Here is a 15,575-nt window from a genome sequence, read left to right on the forward strand (position 1 = left end):
TCTCTATTCCATTTACAGTGAGCGGAGTTCTGCATATCACTGCTGTCCTTGATCTTCTTCTGTTCCCCTGAAGGAAAAAGAAGGACTTGTGACAGCAGGGGAAAAAAGGGTTGAGATGAAACATCTGTCCTGATCTGGAAAAGGCTTTAAGGAATATTCTGTGTGTGTGCATATGTCTATCTTCATTTTCATAGTCCTGGAAATAAGTAACTTATATTAGGCATTTTGTTCAAATGAATGCATTACTAATATACTGTAAACTGAAAGAGATCGTGATCAACAAAATTGTCAAGTTTCACATTCTTAATATAAATCACCAATTTTATGTTCTGAACCAGTGGTTTCCAGCCTTTTTTTGGTTAAGGAACCCTATGTGAAATTCTGTGGAACCCCAACCCTCTCTAATAGCGCGTCAGAGATGAGATGCATTGTAAGTAAACCCCAACCCTCTTTAATGGTGCGTCTGAGATCAGATGTATTGTAAGGTACCCCAACCCTCTCTAATAGCGTGTCTGAGATCAGATGCATTGTAAGGTACTCCAACACGCTTTAATAACATGTCTGAGATCAGATGCATTGTAAATTCTTCTGTATTTGGTACAATTTTTAAATGACCTGAAAATTGCAGGGAATCCTTTAGGGAGTATATATAGAGAGTCCTGTAGGAGCTCCAATGCTATGTCCCTTAGCGTCCAATCATATGTACAGAGGAAACCATACAGGGGAGATATGATAATTAAAGATGCAATTCTCAAGTACCAGTGTAATTTGAATTAACACATTAATCCCTGGACGTGTTGATGAGGGTATCATCCATACTCCTCTCCTTAGGGAGTTCCATATCATATAAGGGTACTCACTGTTGCTCCCCTGCAGGTCCCCAGGCGTGCAGCCACATCCGGAGTCCAAGAGTATGAAAGAAGTGTTGTGTTTAGTGCACAGCAGCAACAAGCAGGTCATGTGGCAATAAAAAAATATTTATTCAAGCTGCATTAAAAAACGGTAAAGAGTACAACACTCCTTGTTGTACTCTTTACTCTTCAACACTCCTTGTTGTACTCTTTAATCTTCAACACTCCTTGTTGTACTCTTTACTCTTCAACACTCCTTGTTGTACTCTTTACTCTTCAACACTCCTTGTTGTACTCTTTACCGTATTTTAATGCAACTTGAATAAATATTTTTTTATTGCCACATGACCTGCTTCTTGCTGCTGTGCATGCACCACACACAACACTTCTTTCATAATCCTTTAGGGAGGCCTGGGGAACCCAATTGACTTTAGGAACCCGGGAACCCTGTTACGGACCCTCAAATGGGGATATGACTAACAAATTCTTGATTATTTTAGTAGGAAAAATTGCCACCAGATGATATCAGGGAACCCCAAACTCCAAAGTGCCATGTTGCCACCACACCTAAATGTGACCCGTGAAAGGTTTATGCAAAAGCCAAAGGCGTTATCTCATTGGTAACTCATTTCACACAAATACTTCTTGGCAATGAATGGGATTAATTCTTGTTGTGTAAGATTTTCCCATAACGTATTGAACACAATTGTAATTACTTTTCTTCCTTATCCAGTACTGATGTGGTGAGTAAGTGCAAAACGAAACATTTATTAATCTAGTTTGATTTTTTTCAAAATATATCTGTCTATATACAGGCATACCCCGGTTTAAGGACACTCACTTTAAGTACACTCGCGAGTAAGTACATCTTGCTCAATAGGCAAACGGCAGCTCACGCATGCGCCTGGCAGCGCGTCCTGAACAGCAATACCGGCTCCCTACCTGTACCGACGCTGTGCACAAGCGTGGACTTTATAGAGCCTGTTACACATGTGCTATTTACATCAGTTATGCACGTATATAACGATTGCAGTACAGTACATGCATCCATAAGTGGGGAAAAGGTAGTGCTTCACTTTAAGTACATTTTCGCTATACATACATGCTCCGGTCCGATTGTGTACGTTAATGCGGGGTATGCCTGTATATATATATACACTAGCTTTTGTACCCGGCTTCACCCGGGGAATGAAATATTGAATACATGACCCCCCCTCCTGCTGCCGGCACATCTCCCCGGCCCCCCCTCCCCCACTGCTGGATGTAGTGCGGGGTGAGATTTGTGTGTGTCTGTGTGAATATGTGTGTGTCTGTGTGTGTTTGTCTCCCCCCGCTGCCGGAACATGTCCCCCCACCCCTTGCTGGCGTTACACCTTCCCGCGCTGCTGTGGCATGTCCCCTCGCTGCCGGCACATCTCCCTGCTCCCCCCCCGTTGGTACATCTCCCCTCGCTGGTGGCACACCTCTTCCACCCCCCCCTCTGATATATCTCCCCCCGCTATCTAGCACATCTCCCCTCTTCCTCCCCCCGCTGACACTTCTTCCCCGCACATCTCACATCACACACACCAGTGATTCCCAACCTTTTTTGTTTCGAGGAACCCTTAAAGTATTTCGTAAAATTTCGGGGAACCCCTATCTGGATGACACATGTTCTCTCTCGCACGTCACGTTTCTCTCTCACATTTCACACACACGACACACACGTCACACACACGTCACACACACACACACATACGTCACACACACACGACACACACGTCACACACACGTCTCACACACGTCACACACTCACGTGTCACACACTCACGTGTCACACACGCACGTCCCACACACACGCATGTCACACACACGCACGTACATCACGCACACATGCACACATGCACACACGCACACGCGTCACACACACACACACAGTCACACTGTCAAACACACACACACACTGTCACACACATTGTCACTCTGTCAAACACACAGTCACACACACATTGTCACACTGACACACACACACACACACACACACACACACACACACACACACACACACACACACACACACACACACACACACACATTGTCACACTGTCACAGTGTCAAACACACACAGTGACACACACACACAGTCACACACATTGTCACACTGTCAAACACACACAGTCACACACTGTCACACACATTGTCACACTGTCAAACACACAGTCACACACACACACACCCAGTCACATTGTCACACTGTCAAACACACACACGTTTACAGAAGCAGGAAAAGCAGAAGCAGCCTCTCCCCCCTCCCCTCCTATGCAAAGATTACAGAAAAGCAGCAGCAGCAGCAGCCTGTACTCTCCGCGGACACCACGGATCCCCCTCACCTCACCTCACCTCACCCCCCCTTCCTTCCCCCTCATAGCTCACAGACTTCAGGCACCAGGAAGCTTGAGGCAGCGAGGACTGCAGCGCGCTCCTAGGGGAGGGGAGGGAAGGAGGAGGAGAGTGGAGGTGCAGGGGCAGCAGTGAGTGCGGGCAGCCAGGCGAAACCCTGGGACTGCTCCGCGGAGCCCTGGCTGAGAATCACTTGCACATGAGATACACAGCTCCGATCAGGGCAAGGACACCCCCCCTCCCTTAGTAGCCACGCTCCCGCCCCTGCTCTCACTCTAACATTACTGCTGTCCAGCAGAGTGAAACTTAGAATGTCCATAACTTTGGGGGGTGAGTCACATTAGAAGCTCTAAATAGTTGTGTTGACCTACAAATCCGCAGCAAAATGTACAGTGAAAGTTTCGTGGTGCCGTTTGTGAGATTTCAATGCTGCTGACATACAAATAAATGGAAAACAGGAATCCAACTTAGAATTATAGTATAGATATATATATATCTCAAATAAAAAACGAATAGACGATACCGTTCTGTGGCTAACGAAATGCTTTTATTTGTGCGAGCTTTCTAGATCCAGTGATCTCTTCTTCCAGCGATGTTACAATGAATAAAGCAAGAAAGGTTTTTACTTAAAAACAGTGCATCTTGGAGAGGCGCATGCGCGACGGCAAGGAGTATGGCAGCCTAGTCTGAGAGCTCCCTGCCTCGCTTCCCAATATATCGCGCAAAATCTACCAAATTTCACACCAAACGGCACACAAACTCATATAAAGATTAAACAATTAACCAGGATGTCGCGGAAGACCCCCAAAACGACGAAAAAACGAGGGCTACCAGAATATTTTGCCAGACCGGGGCCGCGCGGTGCAGGCTCAGAAATGGCGCCGGTTTCAAACGCCGGCTCAGAAACTGAACCCGACGGGGAGGAGGAGGAATTAACCCTGCAGGAACAACTGCCGGCAAGACAATGCGACATAACTAGACTTTGCACTGATCTTAAAGCTTTCTTTCAAGCTGAAATAAAAGAGCTGAAAAGGGAAGTGTCCGGACTGGGTGAAAGGACAGGAGTTCTGGAAACAAAGGTGGACCAATCCATAAGAGCCATCCGGAGACAAGATAAAAAATCTATTGACTTACAAGAACAAATTAATGAATTAAAGGAGCGTCAAGAAGACGCTGAAAATCGCGACAGGCGAAATAACCTCAGGATAAGAGGGGTCCTGGAGAGTGTCTTGGACTGTGAGGAATATATTATGCACTGGATGGAGACACTGCTCCCTGAAAATCCGAAAGACACCCTGGCAATGGACAGATGCCACAGGGCACTGAGGGCTAAACCTTTACAAAACGAGCAACCGAGGGACATAGTAATACGTTTACACTATTACAAAACAAAAGAAACTATACTTAATAAAACCAGGCCCTTACCTGTTGTGGAACATGAAGGAGTGCGGCTCTCGGTGTTCCAGAACCTGTCCCCATTGACACTGGCCCGCCGGAGAAACCTGCTGCCCATCACCAGAACCCTGAGGGAGAAAGGAGTCAGATACCGGTGGACCTTCCCCTTCGGCTTACTAGTAGCTCGGGGAGGCAGAACCTTCACCATCAAGGTCCCGGAAGATGGACACTCTTTCTTGGGCAAGCTGGGACTGGGAGAAGGCCCCGTAGCTGCTGACCCGGCGAGTCCAACCCCGGACCCCATCTGGTCACAGACCCCAAAGTCCCCCCGAGCGCAGAAAGATAAAACCTAAAAATTTGAGTTAAAACTAAAGTTCTAGAGTTATGCAGCTGTTTGGTTGCGCTGCGAAGTTAACTACAACAGGTCCCAATGCTCACAGATGAAAAAGACATCGTTGATCTACGCCCTAATAGACTGTTGAAAGTGGCTAGTTAATAAGCTACGAACTCACTTACCCCCTGAGAGTCCGGATCGTGGAGAGGAAGAAAAAGCAGATTTCCCCATGGCGTCCAAGATGGAGCTCGTCGCAGAAGACGGCGGTGCAACACGAGGCTGATGGAGTCCACGGTGACACGCAGGAGCCGGATGGCAGGTTTGGGCGGGAGCCGGGAGAGCGCGCAAGCACCTCTGCATCAGGAGAAAACTGGATCCAAAATGGCGGCGGCCCGGAAAGACGTCAGCATGAAGGGGACGGAACCGGCAAAACAGACGCCATCTTGGAGGAGGCAAGGAGTAACAGAAGGACCCGAGAGGTGGCCAAGACGCGCCGGAGCGGGGAAAACGAAAAGGCCCTCACCGGCATGATTTAGACAGTCCCAGCTCTCGGCGGGCAAATTTAAACAGGTCAAAGATGCGGAGGAAAGCAAAAGACGGCAACTGACAAGAGGAGAAGGTTTGGGAGGTAGCGGGGCGGAGGAGGAAGGTGGAGAGAGGGACAAGGGCATAAGAGGAATGGAAAGGAGGGGAAAAGGGGGGTCCCAGATAGTTTAAAGGAAAGGGGGGAGATGAGGAGGGCAGCACAGAAGCGACGGAGACGAAGGAAGATGCAGGTAGGATCAGAAAGGGATGATAGGAGGTTAATGGATAATAGAGGGAAAGAGGAAGGTAGGATTAGGGTGGGATAAGGCAGGAGACAGAGAGAGGGAGTAAGTAGGCAGGATGAAGAATAGATAGAACGCAGGGAAGGGATTAGGATAACGAAGGAAGTAGAAGGTTCAAGTATGTAGATAGAGGGGGGAGTCATCCGAGGGGGGCACCTTAAGAAGAAGGAGAATGAATGTGATAGAACAGGAAGGAGGAGGTGGATAAGAGAGAGGTAGAGGGATAGTGGGATGTGGAAGGTACAAGCAGGTCGTACTAGGAAAGGTAGAGAGGCGGGGACCAGGAGTGATGAGAACAAAGGAAGTGACAGGGTGGATAAGGGAGCGTGAGCTAAAGAAGAAAAAGGGACAAGGAGAGAGACGTGAGTAGAAGGTGGAGAGAGACAGTCGTAGGGCCCGAAGCTAGGAAGATCAAAAATAAAGAAATATCAGAAGGGGACATTATGGGGAGGGACAAATTAGAGACATATCAGGGGGTCTCTTCACGAGGATTTAGACGAAGCCTCAATAGAAGGGGCAACGAGGCGAACGGGACCTGTTGGGTTTAGCCAAAGTTTGGTAGATAGGAAGACTTAGTAGTTTAAGGGAAGCGGGGGGGAGCAGAGGGGGGAAGCCTGCTCCGAAGTCTACATGGACCTGGCGCTAGGGCGGGGGAGAAAAGCCCCGAGGTGCACTGGCGCGACCTTTGGGGTTAGATGGTCAGGGAGGGGTGTTAAACATCACGCCCCAAGACTGGACAAGACTGGACTGGACAAGAACCAAAAACCCAGAGGCAGAAGTTTCGGAGAAAGGAGAGATGCAAGAATACGCCGAGAAATGTTAATTGTTATTGTATGTTGTGTTGTGTATTTGTCTACCCCCCTGTCCCTTGGTGTTTGTTCCCTTTCCCGTATCCTTGCAGAGGGGCCCGGAGAGATTCGAGCGGGTGGAAAAAGCAAGAGACCCATGACAAGACAAACTCGAAAAGACAGGATGAAGCTACGTCAGATGGCCCAGCACAGATCTACTAATGAGTAAGGACATAGTGTTAGTATCCCATAATGTTAAGGGCCTCAATAGTCCGGCTAAAAGGAGAGTCGCATTTAGAGACTACAGACGCAAAGGTGCGGAGGTGCTCTTCTTACAGGAGACCCACTTTTCCCAAACCAACTTTCCCAAGTACTTTGATAAGGACTTTCGGACTCACTTCCTAGCTTCAGCTCGAGTAAAAAAAAGAGGGGTCGCTATCCTACTCCATAACCGTATACCATTCAGGCATGACAAATCATATAGTGACAGAGAGGGGAGATACCTAATAATCACAGGCTCCATCAGGGAGTATCCAATAACATTGGCTACAATATATGCCCCGAATGACAATGCGACATCTTTTTTTAGTAGTTTCTTTAATAAGCTAAGTAAAGTTGCAAAGGGGAACATTATAGTAGCGGGTGACCTGAATAGAGTCCTCAACCCAAGCCTAGACCGTTGCACGACCACTAACAAACCACACAGACAGGACGTATTAACTTTGACAAAAGGCCTAACAAGTTGTCAGCTTATAGACGTATGGAGAGAGTAACACCAAGGAGTACGTGAGTACACTTTCTACTCTCACCCCCATAATACATACAGCCGGATAGATTACTTCCTTGTGTCCAACAGATTGGTCCCTGGGGTCTCTCGTTCAGAGATCCATGATATTTCATGGTCTGACCATGCACCTATAGAGCTGCGGTGCACATTAGTTCCGCTGGACAGACCTAGAGCGAATTGGAAGCTAAACGAGATCCTCTTAAAGATCCCGGATCTCGGGCGGGAGGTAGGTGAAAAAATTACAGAATATTTTGAGGAGAATGAGGGGAGCGTGGCGTCACAAGCCACACTGTAGGAAGCTCATAAGGCAACCCTCAGGGGAATATTGATGAATCTGGCCGCCAAGCGGAAACGGGAAAGAGAGAAAAAAACTAAAGACTTAGAAACACAAATAGTTGAGCTCTCTGCCCTGCATAAAACTAATAAGAGGGAAAAAACGGTTAAACAACTTTTAGACGCCAAAATTAAACTTAATCTTCTCCTCACCTCCCAGGCTGAGAAGGAAATGGCTTGGTCGAAGCGTAAATTTTATGAAAAAGCAAACAAACCTGATACACTACTTGTCAATAAGCTAAAAAAGAAGCTTCAAAATTACTCTATTCACGCAATTCGGAACCAACAGGGGGACCTTACCTCCATACCTGGGAAAATCGTAGAGGCTTTTAAAACCTACTACGAAGAACTATATAATGGAGACAAGGTCATTCATAACACTAAAACGGGAGAGTTATTGAACACCTTCCTAAAAGAGGCAAATTTACCAACATTGAGAAGGGACGAGAGAGAGGCGCTGCCGGCGGACTTTACTCTTGAGGAAATATTGGAAGTCATCAAAGCATTAAAACCGGCCAAGGCGCCGGGGCCCGATGGCTTTTCTAATCTATATTATAAGAAATACGCTAAAATTCTAGCCCCACATATGCTAAAACTATTTAACGATATTTTGGAAGGGGCCTCCTTTCCAGCACAAATGCTTCAGGCTTCCATCTCTGTGATCCACAAACCTGGAAAGGACCCGGCAGACTGCAAGAGCTACCGGCCCATTTCACTGATCAATTCCGATATCAAAATCTATTCTAAACTCATAGCAAACAGGGTGGGTAGTGTCCTTCCCAGGTTAATCCATGCGGATCAGGTAGGGTTTATCGGAGGCAGGCAAGCGGCAGACAACACCAGAAGAATTAATGATCTGATCGATCTGGCCCAAAAGAAAAAAACACATTCCATGGTGCTAAGTCTGGACGCAGAGAAAGCCTTCGATAGAATAGACTGGCCCTATCTAACGGAAACTCTGGGAGCATTTGGCTTTAAGGGACGTCTACTGAGGGCCATCATGGCACTGTATGAGGGCCCAACGGCGAGAGTGAAGCACCAGGGCTTTCCCTCTGAGCAATTTCACATAAAAAGTGGAACGAGACAGGGATGCCCGCTGTCGCCGTTGCTGTTTGCCCTTTGTATAGAGCCACTGGCGGCGCACATACGCAACAGCCCAGATATCACAGGCATCTCAGATGGAGAGCACGAGTATAAGGCCGCTCTGTATGCGGACGATGTTATCCTAACGCTGTCCAAACCGCTCACGTCCCTCCCTAATGTATTTGGAATCCTGAGCAAATTTAACCGCATTTCCGGCTTTAAGATCAATCAGTCCAAATCAGAAGCCCTCAATATAAACCTTCCCAAAGAAGTGGAAAAACTGATTGATCTCAACTTCAATTTTAAATGGCAACCCTCCGCTATCAAATATTTAGGGGTATATCTTACACGGGACTACAAAACTCTATATAAGGCAAACTTTCCCAGGTTAATAAAGGCGCTGAGAGAGGATCTCAGGGTGTGGGCAAAAGGGGGCATCTCATGGATTGGAAGGATACACTGCGTGAAGATGAATCTCCTCCCAAGGATGTTATATCTTTTCCAGAGCCTACCTATACCGGTGGTTCACTCTGACATCCTCTCCCTGCAGTCAACTATTATGAATTTTATATGGAATAAGAAAAACCCACGAATTGCTAAGGGTATATTAAAGAGACCCACAGTGAGAGGAGGATTAGCGGTACCTTGTTTGTTTGCTTACCACAAAGCGGCCCAATTGGCTCAAATTCTCCAATGGCACACGGACCCAAGCCTACGGAGATGGGTAGAGTTGGAGAGAAAGTGCTGTGCACCGATTGACATCCAGAAGCTAATCTGGCTGCCCAAACGTAGGGCACGCCAAATAGGCACACCGCTTCAGGCCATTGACAATTCGCTACGAGTGTGGGAGGCCACTAAATTTAAATGTAAATTAACTACAAAAGCTTCTCTTATGACGCCAATCATTGGCAACCCAGATTTCGCTCCAGGACTGAACAGTAAAAATTTGACGTACTGGATACAAGCGGGCATAACCCGTCTGAAGGATCTGGAGGGTAGGATACACATTCAAACATTTGAGCAAATTAAATCCGCAAAGGATATCCCAAACGCAGATTTTTTTTAGGTATCTCCAGATCAGAGATTTTTACAACCAAACCCCAATTAGACCAGCACGCACCAATTTTGAGCAGCTGTGTTCCAGAGACGTGGACACAAGGGGACTCACATCTAGAATGTACAGGGAAGTGGTCTGTCCGGAGACAACAAGCGCGACACGGTTAAGCTGCATTCAACAGTGGGAGACTGACCTAGGGGAGACGCTAGAGGACAGAGAATGGGAGCAGATCACACAAGCAGTAGCTAAAAGCTCCATATGTACCACACTGAAGGAGAACGTGTATAAGGTCCTGATGCGGTGGTACTACACCCCAGCTAGATTGGCTAAATTTGTTAAGGGCTACTCTCCGCTCTGCCCAAAACAGTGCGGGGAGGTGGCCGACCTGCGACACATGCTGTGGTCGTGCACGAAAGTGGTCCCGATTTGGGAACAGATTAGAGATTGGTTACAGCGGATGCTCGATTGGGAGATCCCCCTGGACCCGTGGTTGTTCCTGCTGGGCAGACGGATCCAGGGTATGTCAAATGCGACGCACAAATGAATCGCGCATTTTGCAACAGCCACTAGATGCGAGATTGCAGCATTATGGAAGCAACAAGAAGTCCCAATTATCCCCAAGATTCGAAATAGGATTTGGCACGTTTGCCGGATGGAGCAATTAACGAGTTTGGTTAATGACACCGGCACAAACTTTTTAAAAGTCTGGTCGCCTTGGCTGACTCAGACAGATATCCCCGGGGTGGATGCCACCGCAATCTTGCGTTAATAGGTTCAGGCGCGTTCTCCTTTGGGGGTCAGAGACTGAACGACAAATAGCGACGAACAGTTAGTGGACAGCCCCCGGAGTAGTAGCCCCCCAAAACAAATCAACGGAGAAAACATTTTACGCCAGAGATAGAAGCAAGGAGGGCCAACCAGCACGACAGGAGGCCCGTAAGAGACACCACGTCAGCAGGAACACCCTGGGTCGACCCTCTCCCTCCCCCTCCCTCCCCCCCCCCTCCCCTGCCCGTCGTCTGGTTTGTCTTGTCTGTCCTGTATGTGATGTCCTTGTCCTGTACTGTGGCAGTTATCGTAGCCTGATAAATGTTTAAAAAATATTATTGGGGGGAAGTAACACAATGGGATGTGATATAATGTATGATTATGTGACCCCAATAAAGAAAAATTTGAAGTTGAAAAAAAAAAAACAGTGCATCTTGGAATGTATCTGTGACTGAAGCCTATCCCTCCCCCCTGTGCAGTATGCGATTTATGACTTAAGGTGTTAAATGGTCCCTGAATGTTAGTAATGTAAGAGTATGTGTGTGTATTTGTGTGTATATAGAGGCAGTCTTCGGTTATCCAACACAATGCGTTACTCAAAATGGCATTGGATAGCGAAACGTTGTAACGTGTATCACGTTTTCCCATAGGAACACTGTTTAAATGAAAGGTTCCGTTCCTGAAGGCATTTTAAATGCTAAAATACACAAAATATTTTACGCAGACAATAAGATATGCAGCACACACATAAATTATATAGTGCATATATTGTATTATATATATAATATAACATAATATATAATATAAAAATATAATATATAATATAGTATAATATAGTATAATATATATATTGTATACACAAACAACGTTGCAAAGCGTCGTAAGAGCGTTGGATAAGCCGTTTTGGCATTGTAAAAATGAACATAGGTATGCATTGCAGAGCGTTGGATAAGCCATTCGTTGTAAAACGAAGCGTTGTAAAACGAGGACTGTCTGTACATATATAGACCATTGTGAGGAAAAATCCATTAGCCTGTTAAAACATTCAATCAGCTGAGGTCTAAAGGCTAAGTACCTATTAGAAGATAAAACCTTTATTCTTAGACTAATTGATGAAGATATGCTTGATTTTCTATTTTACTGGTAAATAGCCCTTTGTTTTGTTGTTATGAAGTTTTGTACAAGTCGGGCACGCTATTTTTACTATGATTTCCAAAATGAAAGCATGAGTATTATAAGCTCCTGCAGTATACACAAATATATATCAGTTATTGCTCACACTAAAAGCGGAAAATATAGACATGAAAGGAACAGGTGAAATATTTGTGATTAAAGACAGATTACAGCTGAACATGTCCACTCTCTTAAAAAGGCAATCCCAGCAGCACTTTAAATATTTTTTTTACCTAACCTGCTGATTGATTGGTTCTCCCTTGTTCGATCAGCAAAGATCCTGCTTCCCAGGGCTCACTAAATGGCCGCCTTTCAGTTTCAATCAATCCTTCAGTCAGTGTAACTCAGCAACAAATGATCACAAACAGGAAAGTGGGACCAAGAACAAAAGAGAGGATCCTGAAGATAAGATTACCCCAGCAGAGTGGGGCAACAACAGAAACATCCAAATAGCATGCACTCAATGCTCAATGGAAATGTATATGTGCGAGATTAACCCGTTTGCATGAGCATGGCTGTAACTACAGCAGTAACCAAGGCTGAGCCGTAGAGGTTCACAAGCAATGAAGCCGGACAAATGTCCAAAAGCAATGGTGTGAAAAATTATTGTATTAAAAGCAAATTTATTAATAGTTGTGCATTAAAAAGATGGGGACCAAAAGCTAAAAATCAACAAATGAAAGCTACAAAGCCATAAATATCTAGCTCAAATGACAAAAGTATAAATGGCTTTGAGAATACAATAGCTTGTAGGAGACCACCAAGCAGAATTGTCCAGTGGAATAGGAGTCGGACAATTAAATAACTGACTCCAGGTACATACCCCTACACACAGAGGATAGGGGTGGGTGGGAGGGGTCAAAATAATGAAGGGAGGGTGTGGCAAGCGAATGGACCAGGAAGATACCCTAGTCTCGACCTCCGCTGGCCCTTAATCCGATTCTCAGTACAAGGGACAGATAAGTTCTGCCCGGATAGGAAAAAACCACAGAGCAGTACTTTTTTCCAAAAGTGATATGGAACCACCTCATATGCTCACCCTGCAAATTTTGCCAGTCAGTTGTATGCAACATGCATCAGGTAGGTAAATAATTGCTGCACAATGTGAGAAAAAGACCAGCTGCTGTAACAGAAACTGGTAAGCAGGGTGTACAGTCAATACAATAATAGCCAGGGAATAGATCATCAAAATGAGTGTGGCAGAGAAATGGGTCTAGCAGCAGTATAAAAAGCTGACATCTCAGTATAGAGCACCCAAAAAGCAACCAAAATGTAACCTCAGACTTGAGGACTTGAAATTGAGAGGTCCAACACCTCACCACAAGGAGCCAATACTGATCTAGTAACACCCCCCCTCCCATGTTACAGTATTCCCACCACCAGCAAGGTTATTTAACCGACCTTAAGCTGGCCAAGAGAGCCAGCACCAGCGTCACTGCTTTCTCTACCATGCCATGCCAGGATCAAGATATCCCAACATCTTGGGTAGCAACTGGTCCCACGTCATATAGTATGCCTAATACCAGCCCATAACATCCTGAGCAAGTCCCCCTTCAACCCCAACTGTCACTTGTCTCTCCCCTAGCCTTTGAGCTGCTCACTTTCCCGGCCAATGAACATACACGTCACCACAGAGTCATACTTGCAGACATATTTCTTAGGGCCCAGGACTATAGTTACGACTGCCCCCTCTCCCCTCCGTGTTGGCAGTTTTGTGAGTCCCCCCTTTTCACACCTTGCAAGCCCCCTCTGTCTCTCCCCTCTTTCCATCCCTCTTCCCATTATTTCTCTTCCCTTCATCTCACTCTTGCCTCCTGTCCTACAGCTCCTCTCTCTTCCAACTCTCCCCCCAACTCCATCAATTACCCCACTCTTACTCAAAATCCCCTCACACTCATTCCCTCCACCTCCCCCCCCCCCCCGGACCCACACACACAACCTCCCAACCCCAAATACATACAAAAAAAAACCACCCCCCAAATACATACAACCTCCCCACCCCCCAAGTACAGACAACCCCCCACCAAATACATACAAAAAAAAAACAAATGCATACAGACTTAACTTGGGGATGGTGTCAGGCCTCCGACTGGTCCCAGCTGTTGGTCCTCTCATTGGGGCCGGACCCCGGCTCTCGCCACTAACACTGTCCCACGCCGAGCTTCTGATGCTGGTGCACTCTGGACCTCTCTCTCATGCTGGTGCGTGCCGGAAGCTGAGCTTGCTTCCGGTGCGCGGCGACGTCAGAGAGACCCGGCGTGCACTGACGTCAGAAGCTCAGCATGGGACAGTGTTAGTGAGGGAAGCCCGCAGAAAATATATCTGAAAATATGTCTATCTTTTAAATATCTATACATATATGGATTTGGAATGTCATTTAATATATGGATTTACTTATTATTTAGTTATAATTCAGATAGATTGGATTACATTACAAATGAACTATTTAGTGTTTTCATACACATTTCGTTTCACTTATGAATAGGTATTTAAAAGATACAGACATATTTTCTTCCTCTGGTTTTTGGATTTTTATACCCTTCGATTAAAGAGTTTTTTGTATTGAGTGTTAAATATAATCTTATCATTCAATTCTCTTGCAGATTTATCATTTTTGGTAATGTTTTTTATGTTTTAATGTTCGTGGGTTTGTTTATTACCGGAGTGTCTATTTGTCCATTTGTGGCATAATAAAGCTTTTGTTGTTTTCAATACGGCTCAAGCCCGCTGACGTCATACGCCACGTGTCATTTGACACACCAGGAAGTGGTGGGGATTGGTGTCTACAGCGCACTAACCTGCTATTTAACACACTCCGGTAAGTAACGTTTTATTCACTTTAATAAAGGGACTGTAGCCTAAACACGTAGGTGTGGGCATTTTGTCCTTGTTGTTTGTCTTTTTTATGATCCAATAAATTTTCATATTTTTTCTACCATGGGAACGCACTCTCTGTAATCCTTTTTAAGCTTTGGAGTAGTGCTCTGTCTTCCTCTTTGTTGTTACTCATTGGCAGCAACAGACTGAAGCACACGCAGTACCCCAGGAGAAGTGGACTTCACCATCAAGACAAAGTTCATACTGTAAATGTGAGTCCATTTATATTGGCTATTTGTTATTATGATACCCATATATATATATATATATAGATACATATATATATATATATATATATATATATATATATATATATACAGTATAGATGTTCATCTAGTACTGGACACCAGAAGGTGGTTCATTCTCATTGCTTTGTGGGATTTTCCAGTTATAAATCTGTATTGGGACGTTCATATATGTCTATCAATCAAGTAATTGGAGAGGTAATCCATTGAAGACTTCTATTCAATTATGAAGTGACAATCACTGTTTTCTGTTACGTAATTTGAGCACCACACAGTGTTTTTTTCACCCAAAAAGCAGCATACTGAAAACGAGAAAGAGCATCTGCTACCCTGTTTTCTAACCCCGGGATATGCTTTGCTCAGAACCATATATTCTGGTCCAAACATTTAAAGACCAACAACCTGAATACCCGGATCACCACCGTGGAGGCTGCCGATATCCTGATTGCAGTTGTCATCACCCCAATATTATCTGTCCTAAAAATAACTTCCCAGATAGCCAGATCTGTTCCCAAGAGTTTCACTGCCACCAGAGGAAGCAACTCCAGAAAAGTCAGTTTCCCCATAAACCCCTCATGCACCCATCTGCCACTCTATGCTCCACACACCAGCGGCCCTGAAAGAAAGCCCGAAAACATACCGCCCTAATGCACTTCAAAATAAAAATGTGAGTTTGAA

The sequence above is a fragment of the Ascaphus truei genome, chromosome 6 (genome assembly GCF_040206685.1).
Source record: "Ascaphus truei isolate aAscTru1 chromosome 6, aAscTru1.hap1, whole genome shotgun sequence".
Classification (NCBI taxonomy): Eukaryota; Metazoa; Chordata; class Amphibia; order Anura; family Ascaphidae; genus Ascaphus; species Ascaphus truei.